The sequence below is a fragment of the Parasteatoda tepidariorum genome, chromosome 2 (genome assembly GCF_043381705.1).
Source record: "Parasteatoda tepidariorum isolate YZ-2023 chromosome 2, CAS_Ptep_4.0, whole genome shotgun sequence".
Taxonomy (NCBI): Eukaryota; Metazoa; Arthropoda; class Arachnida; order Araneae; family Theridiidae; genus Parasteatoda; species Parasteatoda tepidariorum.
The window spans coordinates 7,695,759-7,705,379 of NC_092205.1; the positions used below are offsets into that span (position 1 = coordinate 7,695,759).

At 26.5% G+C, this 9,621-nt stretch overlaps 1 protein-coding gene across 2 annotated transcripts in view; it reads right to left on the reverse strand.

The window, feature by feature from the left end:
• LOC107436632 (para-nitrobenzyl esterase-like) overlaps positions 1 to 9,050 on the reverse strand; it is a 298,185-nt gene extending 289,135 nt beyond the window's left edge. For both annotated transcript variants that reach the window (XM_043043999.2, XM_043044000.2), the window contains exon 1: positions 8,816 to 9,050. The gene's annotated coding sequence lies outside the window, so the exon portion shown is untranslated. The remainder of the gene's footprint in view (positions 1 to 8,815) is intronic.
• Positions 9,051 to 9,621: the final 571 nt, after the last annotated feature.

The window sequence follows — 9,621 nt, forward strand, 5'->3', positions numbered from 1 at the left end:
AACACATTTTTGCTAAATTTTGAAAAAATACTTTTTTACTGCATGTGATTTCTGACCAATAAAATCGTATCGATGACAACTAAAATCTGAGACAGCATTAATAGGCTTTTATATATATTTAGAAACACAAAAGGAAGAAATTAAATCATACCTTTTTAATTTCGAAAACTAATTATATTGATTTATGTAACGATACTTATTTTTTTCACGTGTTCATTTATTTACTAAATTTTTTCACCCTCTGAAAAAATAAAAATTGATTTTATTAACTAAAATTTAAAATTTGTATTTTAATGAATGAAATAAAAGCTGTGGTTGAAGGAAAAATTATTCCTTCCACAATCTTAATAAAAGAATTAATAAAGGTCCTATGACACCTCAATATTTCGTTTTACCACCATATTCTCAAACACGACTTGATTTTTTCCCCATCTGAATTCATATGCCATTTGTGGCAGATTGAGTGAAGTTATTTTCCTTAACTTCATCTTATGACTTTATCCTCAGCTTTCCTTCATCTTACTGGGGATCGGGAGAACCAACTTAACACAGAAATAAAAATTCTGGCAAAATTACCGTACTGTACGGTAAAGACATTTCTGGAAAAATAAATAATTCTGGTAAACAAATACTTATAGTAATAAAACCAAATGAAAGCATTCATATGGTTACGGTTACCGTTCATATGGTAAAGATTTACCGGAGTTTTCGGTTTTCAAAATTTTAGTTCTTGTTATCACATATTTAGTAAAAAGGTAAAACTGAAAAGTAGATTAAAAAGAATAAATGGTTTTTATGTCACACTCTAAGCTGTTAGGATGAAATTACCGAATTTTGCCCCATTTATCAAATTTTATGACGTATTATAAAGCAATATTTTATTTTAACTTTACCAACGTCATTACAAAAGCGTTAGGATTTTGTAATGGTAAACATTACTGTTCTTTCTGGTTCCCATTCAGCCAGAAACATGGTAAACTTTACAATATCCTGGTAGTTTCGACCATAATTGTTTTTCCTTTTTTTTTCTTCTTCATCATCAATTTGGAAGAAAGCATTATCCTGTTGATTGTATCTCCACGCTATTTGGATAAATCGACATCATTATAGGATTTATTTCGCCAACAACGATAAGAAAGATCTGTCAGATGGACTTAATAAATTAGTTACAAAGCTTGTATATATTTCTATAAAAATAGTACTCATTTTTTGAAATTTGAAAATAATAAAGAATCTACGGAAATTATTGATTAACAAAACCTCTTTGTTCATTACGATTAATTAAAAAGTTTTTCCTGAATTCACATTGTTTTAAAATCTGCATTCCTTAGACTGGCAAAAAAGTGTGATCAAAACTACTAGATTATGGTAAAATATACCGTGTTTCCGGCTCTATGGTGATATCAAAAACCTCGGAAATTTTTACTGAAGAGCTCAGGTAATTATTTTGGTATAATTAACTATTAAATACAGTTTTATAATGTGTGTTAAAATTTAGTACCTGTGGTAAAATTTGGTTCCTTTATCTTGATACCTTAGAAAAACCTTAGTTTATTCGGTTAAGTTTATCTTTTAATTTTGTATTTTTTAATGTATGGTAATGTAAACTATAATTTTTAAAAGCAGAAATCGCAGTAAACCATTACCTTATCAAAGAAGAAATTACAAATTAATGGTTTAAACACGGCATATTTTGGTTGTATTAACCAGAATAATTTTTTTTAATCAGAAATGTCACTAACATAAATTTTACCAGAATTTTTTTCTCCTTGAATTATAAAACTTTTTCGCGTTCATAATTAGTTGAATTCTACTAAAATACTAAAATATTATGATCTTTTTTAAATAAAAATATAAAAAATGGAGATGGGTTCGAAGATAAATCTCATTGGAACTTTTAATTTCTTATTCGGTATTCGGTGATTGTTTCTAAGAAAATAAACACATTTAAAATCTATCGATTATAACCACGATTCTTATAATATGATAAAATAGATATATTTTAGCAAAAATTTAGCTCGCGATACTTTGAAAAAAATCAAAAAGAGCAGCTTGATATTTAAATTATTCATAATAAATATTCAAAATCATAATATTGATTAAAAGTTTTAATATTTTGTGAAACAGGTTTTAAATAAGTAACTCCAAATTTATGTTGTTAACAATTTAGGCTCAAAAATAATGATAAAAATAAATAAAATAGAAATTTTTTTTAGCTACATATAATGGGATTTAAAAAGATGAAAATACTTTAAAAATAATTTCTATTAAGAACAATTAATTGTTTATTTTGAGAAAAGCAGCCAATTAATTTCCTTTGTAAAGCCTATTCTTAAAGTTTACATTAATATATCATTCTTTATCTTTATTTACTTAACAATGTAATTTTTATGAATGTTAATGTATAAATGACTGCTATGTTATTAAATCAAATGTGTCTTTGCATACTTATTCTTGATGAGATTTTTTTTTAAAAAAAAACTTTTCAGGCCACAAAAGATGAATTTCTTAAATAATTGGTTATGCATTAATGATCAAAAATTCTTAAAAAACGCATTAAGCCCTATTAAAGAAATAAACAATTCACTTGAGAAAATAACGAAATTGTTTTTAGAAAAAAAAATAACATCAACTATCATTTTAACTAGAATGTTATAACAAGGCGAGTGTTTGTGTGAATTTTAATTACTTCGAATATTCTTAAGACCAAAGTTATTAAAGAACAAAAAAAATTAATTTCTTTTGAAAAATAAATTAAGTCAGTTCTTCATCTAGTTCACTAAATAAAATTGCATATTAATTTTTTGTCAAAAGTCTTTTATAACAAAATCTCTTTCAAATTAACTTTTTTGAACCGTAAGGGTTTAAGCGGCAAATTTTTCACGAAAAAAAAAACGCATTTTTAATTTCAAATTTCATTAGTATCATATAAAAGGAAAAATGATTAAAATTTCAGTGCTTATTATGATATTTATGAATAACTTAAAGTATTTTTTGTGATTTTTTTTATAAAGAAAAATATAAAAATAAAATCATAATTAATATTTGATGGTTGTATCATTTTAATTAAAATTCGGGACTTATTTGGTCATCCTCTTGATTAAAAATAATTTCTAACAATGTGACTCACAAATAATAAACAAATTAATCTGTTTCCTAATTTCCTTTTTAATTTCAGGATATTGCACAGTTCTCTTTCAGCATATAATGTTAAAAATTGTTTCAAGTATACTGAAGAATTGGGATTATAATCTAATAATGACTAAATAATGACTAATATAATGACTAAAAAACCAATTGAAGTCTTTTATTATTTTTAGTAAGAACTATCGAGTTGAAAGTTCCAATTACTGAATTCATAAATAATATTTTAATAGTATAATTTATAGATTAATAGTAGCTACTTTATTAGTTTATATATATAAAGTTCAGATACATAAAAAAATTTTTTGCTTAGACTAATAATATTACTGTTAACATCAGAATAATAATACTATCAAATAAAGTACATTTTAATTTCAAGAAAACATCTCAACTACTTTGAATTATTAACCAATAACACATAATAAGCACTGAAATATAAATAATGTATAAACGTAATACAAGAACTTGAAGTGAACAGGAATTAAACATTTGAAATAAACAAATCAGAATACGTCAAGTCTGTCAAAATATTAATAAAACGTGTATATTTAAACCGTTAAAATTGTAAATGTTCGTTTCATAATTTATCAATAATCACTTATAAATCTTCATTTGTTAAAAATTATAAATATTTTTTTCTATACATTTATTTAAAAAAATAAAATTCTGAAAGTAAAATCTCCCAAAGCAATTTAAAAGTTTTGAAGTTTGTTGTAGGTGTTTGTATTTTTCTTTCCTTGCGCATTGTACATCTTGTTATTATATTCATAACACCAATATGATGAAATGTGTTGTGATATTTAATATAATTTAAAAACTCACTCAAACGTAACATTTAGCATGTATGTATAAATGAACTGATTTCGAAATTTTGCAGAAATTATTGAACTTTGAACACAAAAACGCTTTTATTTCTGAGGTCGGGAAGCTTTTTAACATTTGATTTCAAAACAAGTATGTGAAAAAATATTACGATTAAAAAAGTTCTAGCCCATTATGTTTATTTTTCATAATAAATTTATGGCATTGGCAAATAAGGTAGTAATTTTATATTTTTCATTTAATTTCGTTAGCACGATCATTATTTACTTTCTTAAATATTTTATTAAACGTTTCTGTGCCTATCAATTACCATTTTAATTCTTTTTGTTGTCTTGATGAAAACTGAAAACAGAATTTGTCACCAATATTCTGAAGAGTTAACACAAAGATTTAGTGAATAGGTATATTAATTAACGAAATACTCTGAGAATAGATTAACCGGTGAATGAGTGAATGAATACGAATAAACTTAATTAACCATGTTAGATATTTTACTAGCTATTTTTTTATATTAATTTCATTTTTTAAATCGAATTTTGCTTTTTATGTTAAAAGTTATCTTAGAAAAGAACGAATACAAAAATGCTAAATAATTTTAAAAGCATCCTTAATTTCATGTGCTGTCTATGAAGTATTTTCACTTTAATGCGATTATTAGATTTCAATTATAATGCTTCTTGATATTTGCCTGCAAATATCTTTTGAATAGTTTTTTTATAAATCAATTTCATTATTTATATCATGTTCAAGCACATTTCCTTAATTAATGTGGGGTCTGAGGTATTCTTATTTCCATATAACCCTCAAATATTAGATTCATTGTTAGCTTTTTCATTCAAATATCTTCAATTGGAAGCATTTGTTAGTAACAATTATATTTAATTTCATTTCTCTGATAATGTTCTAAATTTATTGCCATGTCCAAAGTATTTTCAGCTTATTGCGATTGTTTCAAAAATCACTTTTATTGCTTGCGATGTCCTCCATATTTTATTGTTTTTATGAGTCAAATATTAACAAATTATAAAAATTGATAACAATAACGATAATACAATAAATATTATCAAAACTTGACAGGAATATTTTGCGTGAAATAATTACTCTTTTTAAATTAATGTTAATCTGATGGTTCCTTAGAAAGCATTTTCTATGTTTATCATTTTCTTAGGGGTCTGGATAGCTTGGTTGGCACGGTGCTGGACTCACTTTCGTAAGAATAGGAGTTCAAATGCAGCCGGCCGTAGACTCCCCACATAGTAAATTGAGACCGGCGCATGTTAAATCAGTAGGGTCACAAAGTCCTCCAGGTTCTCCCCCCCCCCAAAAAAAAATTTTTTTTATACCTCTTGGGGTACTGAATTGGGAGTTGCTCGTTCTCTGGTTCGAGTATAAAATACTATCTGTGAATAAATGCTTGAATGGGTCCACCTTATAACCGGGTGTGACGTATGGGTGTGGCAGAGTCGAATTCTTGACCATGGACGGCGTTATTGGAAAACTAGAACAATCACACCCCTTTCCTTAAGAAAATGTTCAACAACAACAATTTTCTTACCAACCTCATTAGCGTAATGTTCTTAACAAAAACCATTTTCCTTAGTCATCATTTTTATGCAAATTATACTATCGCATTTTTATCTTTAAATAAAGCTTCAGAATAAATTATGGAAATGAAGGAAAATATTATGAAATTAAAACTAATTATAAGCTGATAGAAATTTTTAAGTCCAAACTACCAGAATATGGTAAATTTTAAATTGTTTCTGGATCCATGGAGATTGTGCTATAGGGTGTTGTGCTATATAGATTGTGCTATGAGTGTTGTGCTTAAAAATTTCGTATGCCTACTATATAATATCATTCTTTAATAATATATATTACGTAATAATGTGCAAACACTCAGAAAAAAGTATGGTTAAAATACCTGTTGCCTATTCGATCAAATTTACTTCTCAGTTTTATATTTTTGGCTATATGTGTGGTAATTAGTACTATAATTTTGATACCTAGAATTTGCAGTCAACCGTTAACATATTAACGAAAAATTACCAAACGAATGCTTTTAATACAGTGTATTTAGGTTTTATTAACCAGAATTATTATTGTACGGTACAGTGTGGTAATTTTACCAAGATTGTTTTTTCTCCATGTGGTATATAGTATATTAATATTCATGTAAATACACAGAATCTTTAAATATATTACGAAGCAGTCCTGTTCTACTTAAAGAAACTAATTTATTTTACGGAAATAATTAAAAAAGGCTCATTTTTTCAAAGTTTTTTATTGCTTTTTAGCAATATTATTAAGCAATTTTGAGTTCCATTATAAAATGAAACTTCTCGAATCATTATTCTGTACTAAATCTTGTTAAACATCATCAGATGTGAATTTCACAAAACATTTTGTAAATGCTAGTTGTTCTTGCAGAATACAATGAAAAATATTTCATAATACTCTTGATTCATAATTTTTTGTTCATAAAGAAAATTTCGTTTAATTGAAAATCAATGAATTTTTTCATCGCATCTTCTTTTAAAATAGAAAACAAGAAAACAATTTCAAAACGTATCATTCTTAGTAATTGGTTTAAGTTGCTAAATTTAAATATTAATGATTCACATTTTCGTATTTAAACAGTGGTAACTCGCAAATAAAAAAATTTGAAAATACAAGAATATTATTTTTTGAAGTAATAATTTGTTTATAAGTTTTTGAACAAGTTTTTTTAGTTTTGAAAAAGTTTTTTTTCTAACAAACATTTGTCCTAATTCATACGAAAATTTTCATTTCCTAATTTAAAATTTGCTTTGCTTTACTAATACTGTGGACCTCCAGGACTCAGTTGTTAAGGGGTTCGATCCTTAGTAGGGTTTGAAGCGCAGCCTGCTTCAGGTCGATGAATACTCTCTGGCCTGAGAAGTAAAGGCGGCCTATGCTCAATGCTAACCTTATAGCTTTCAATTAGGTCGTTAATCTCGAAATTAGAGAGCCTTACATTTCATGCCTCCCCTCTGGTCCACAACGGACAATTGCGGGAATACTTTACTAACACTAAAATTTGCGTTCCGGATTTTTCCAGAACAAGTATGTTTTACTTTCATTGCATGCATAGAGTAATACACAATAATAATTATTAATTATCTTGTAATAAAATATAGTTTTTTAGTTGTTAATAAAGATATTTATGTGTAAAGATCACATCAAATAGAAACATTACCAATACTTCAAATCATTTTTTTAATCACATATTCTTAAAGAAATTTTTAAATTTAGCGAAGGAAAATTCATTTTATTCATAATTTATATAATAATACTAAACCTAACTATCAAAATTATTTAGTTAAGGCACAGCATTAATAGTAATTTACTGGAAAATGAATATCAATGAAATTAAAATGTTAAGAACTCAGTCAAAAAAATTCATAACAATGTTGAACATTAAAATTGAATTCTAAAAGTTGTGCTAAAATGAGAACGTTTTAGTAAGCACATATAATTACAGACTTTTATGAAAATTATTTCAAACAAGTGTATCAAACTGACGATATTAAGGTTCATTTAAATGAGTGATATCTTCTAAAAATTAATTTTATCACACTATACCGCATTGAAAGGAAAATTTCGAAAAATTGTAAACAATGAAAATAATTGTAAACAATGAAAAATTGCATTAAAATTAGGAGAAAGGTCATTTTGTTAACTGGTTTAAACAATAAGCATTCCAATTACTCATTCTAGACGTATTAGTTTGATTGAGATATTTTGACTGATCAGCATCTTAGTCTGGTATTTTTTCAAAGGATTGTGCTATCGTAAAGGAAACAACATTAGTAACTTGCCTTTATCATAATTTTAAAACTTGTTATACTTCACTTTAAGAGTTTTTACTCCTTTCAAAATCTAACATTTAAAATTCAGAAAATGATTAAAAAAAATTCTAAAATATCTATCTTATTTTGCAAAACAAAACTACCTATCAAACAACGAAAAAGTTTCTTTATTCCGTATACCTATCTTAATAAAAAGAACCAATATTTTACAACGTCATCCAATTGTAATTGTTTTTCTCTACTCTATGTTATTTTAACGCACAAAAATGCATTATTATCTTCAATTTTCAGAGAGATCTTTTATAAACTTTAAAAAATCCAGGAAAATGTTTCGACGGAAAACTGATTACTTTTAAGAGGAAAAAATTTCCAGCTCACCTTTTCCCAAAACACTAGCTTTTCGAGTTCCAATTATAACAACAATTCAATTATAGTTCACCTAACTATTCGGCTATGCTAAGTAAAACAAATACTTTTAAGGAAATAATTATTGCATATTATGCTATCCTGTTAAAATTTTGCACTCTAATTTAAAGCGATTTTGCTGCTACAACACTGTCAATTTGCGCTCTTTTTTTAACAGTTGAAATGCAAGCGTTTTTGGTTTCGTTTAATGCATTGAATAGTATTGATTAATTGTTTTAAATTATTTTTCAACAAATACAAAAAATTTTTATTGAAATAAATATAACCTTAAATATCCTTTAAAATAGAAAAAACTACAAAACTATTTCAAAATATTTTTTTTTTATTCTTTTGTCTGATTCGTTCAACTTAGATACTTAAACAACTTTTTTTCTTAATTTTTTATAACTCATTTTGTACGTAATATTGCAAACTCGAAAAAGTTTAAAAATAAATAAAGCAAATACATATTTTTTACTTTATTTAAACGCTTATTTAATAAAAAAAAATTTAAAAATTTCAATGAATAAAGTTTACCCCTTCATCGAATGGTGGCATTTTACCGCACATGGTTATTTTATCGCACAAAATTTATCATAAATTCTACTCACCTTTGAAATCCTTAACAATTTTTTAAAAATCCATTAAAATCCGAGAAAATATTTTCTCGGATAACTTGAATGGTGAAGTCATGAAACTGATTACTTTTTTCAAGATTAAAAAAAAAAAAGAAAAATATATCAGAACACTTTTTTTCTCCAATACAGTTTTCTCAAGCTTCAGCTATTCCGTTTAACGGGATCTTATCATTAGAAGTCCGCATCCTACTGAAACGGGAAAGGCTCTGGATGTCTCAGGATCTGCTCTTCCCTTTCCCGATCCTGATTTCTCCTGGAACTGTTTGTTGCGTGCGCATATGGGGGAGGGGATTTCAAAGAGGGGGGGATGCTGAAGTAAAGAAAAGGTTAGAGATGCGAATGATGTTTGTACTAATGCTCGCAACTTTAATTTTTTTTTCTTATCTTTTTATTTTTTTCCTATTTCACGCCTATAACTATTAATCTAATTTTACGACGACATCCATGGGTTATGTGATTACGTTTTCTCCATAAAAAGGGGGGAACGATTATGATACTTTTATTAAGTTGCATCGATAGCAATGCTTCACTAAGCCAGATGATGGAGAATAAAATTTCGAAAATAAAAGAACAAAAATCGTTTTGATTATTGCTTTTCTTCGCATTATTGCAAGCTCGAACGAACGAATTGCGAAACGATTTGAATCAAAGCAGCGATGGAAGTTTGTTTATTTCATTCGCTTAGATTTATTTCGAGAAACATTTTGTTTGTATTTACTCGAGTTAAGCCTCATCAAGGTATTAATTATCAGACAAATATTTTTGCGATAAAATATTTA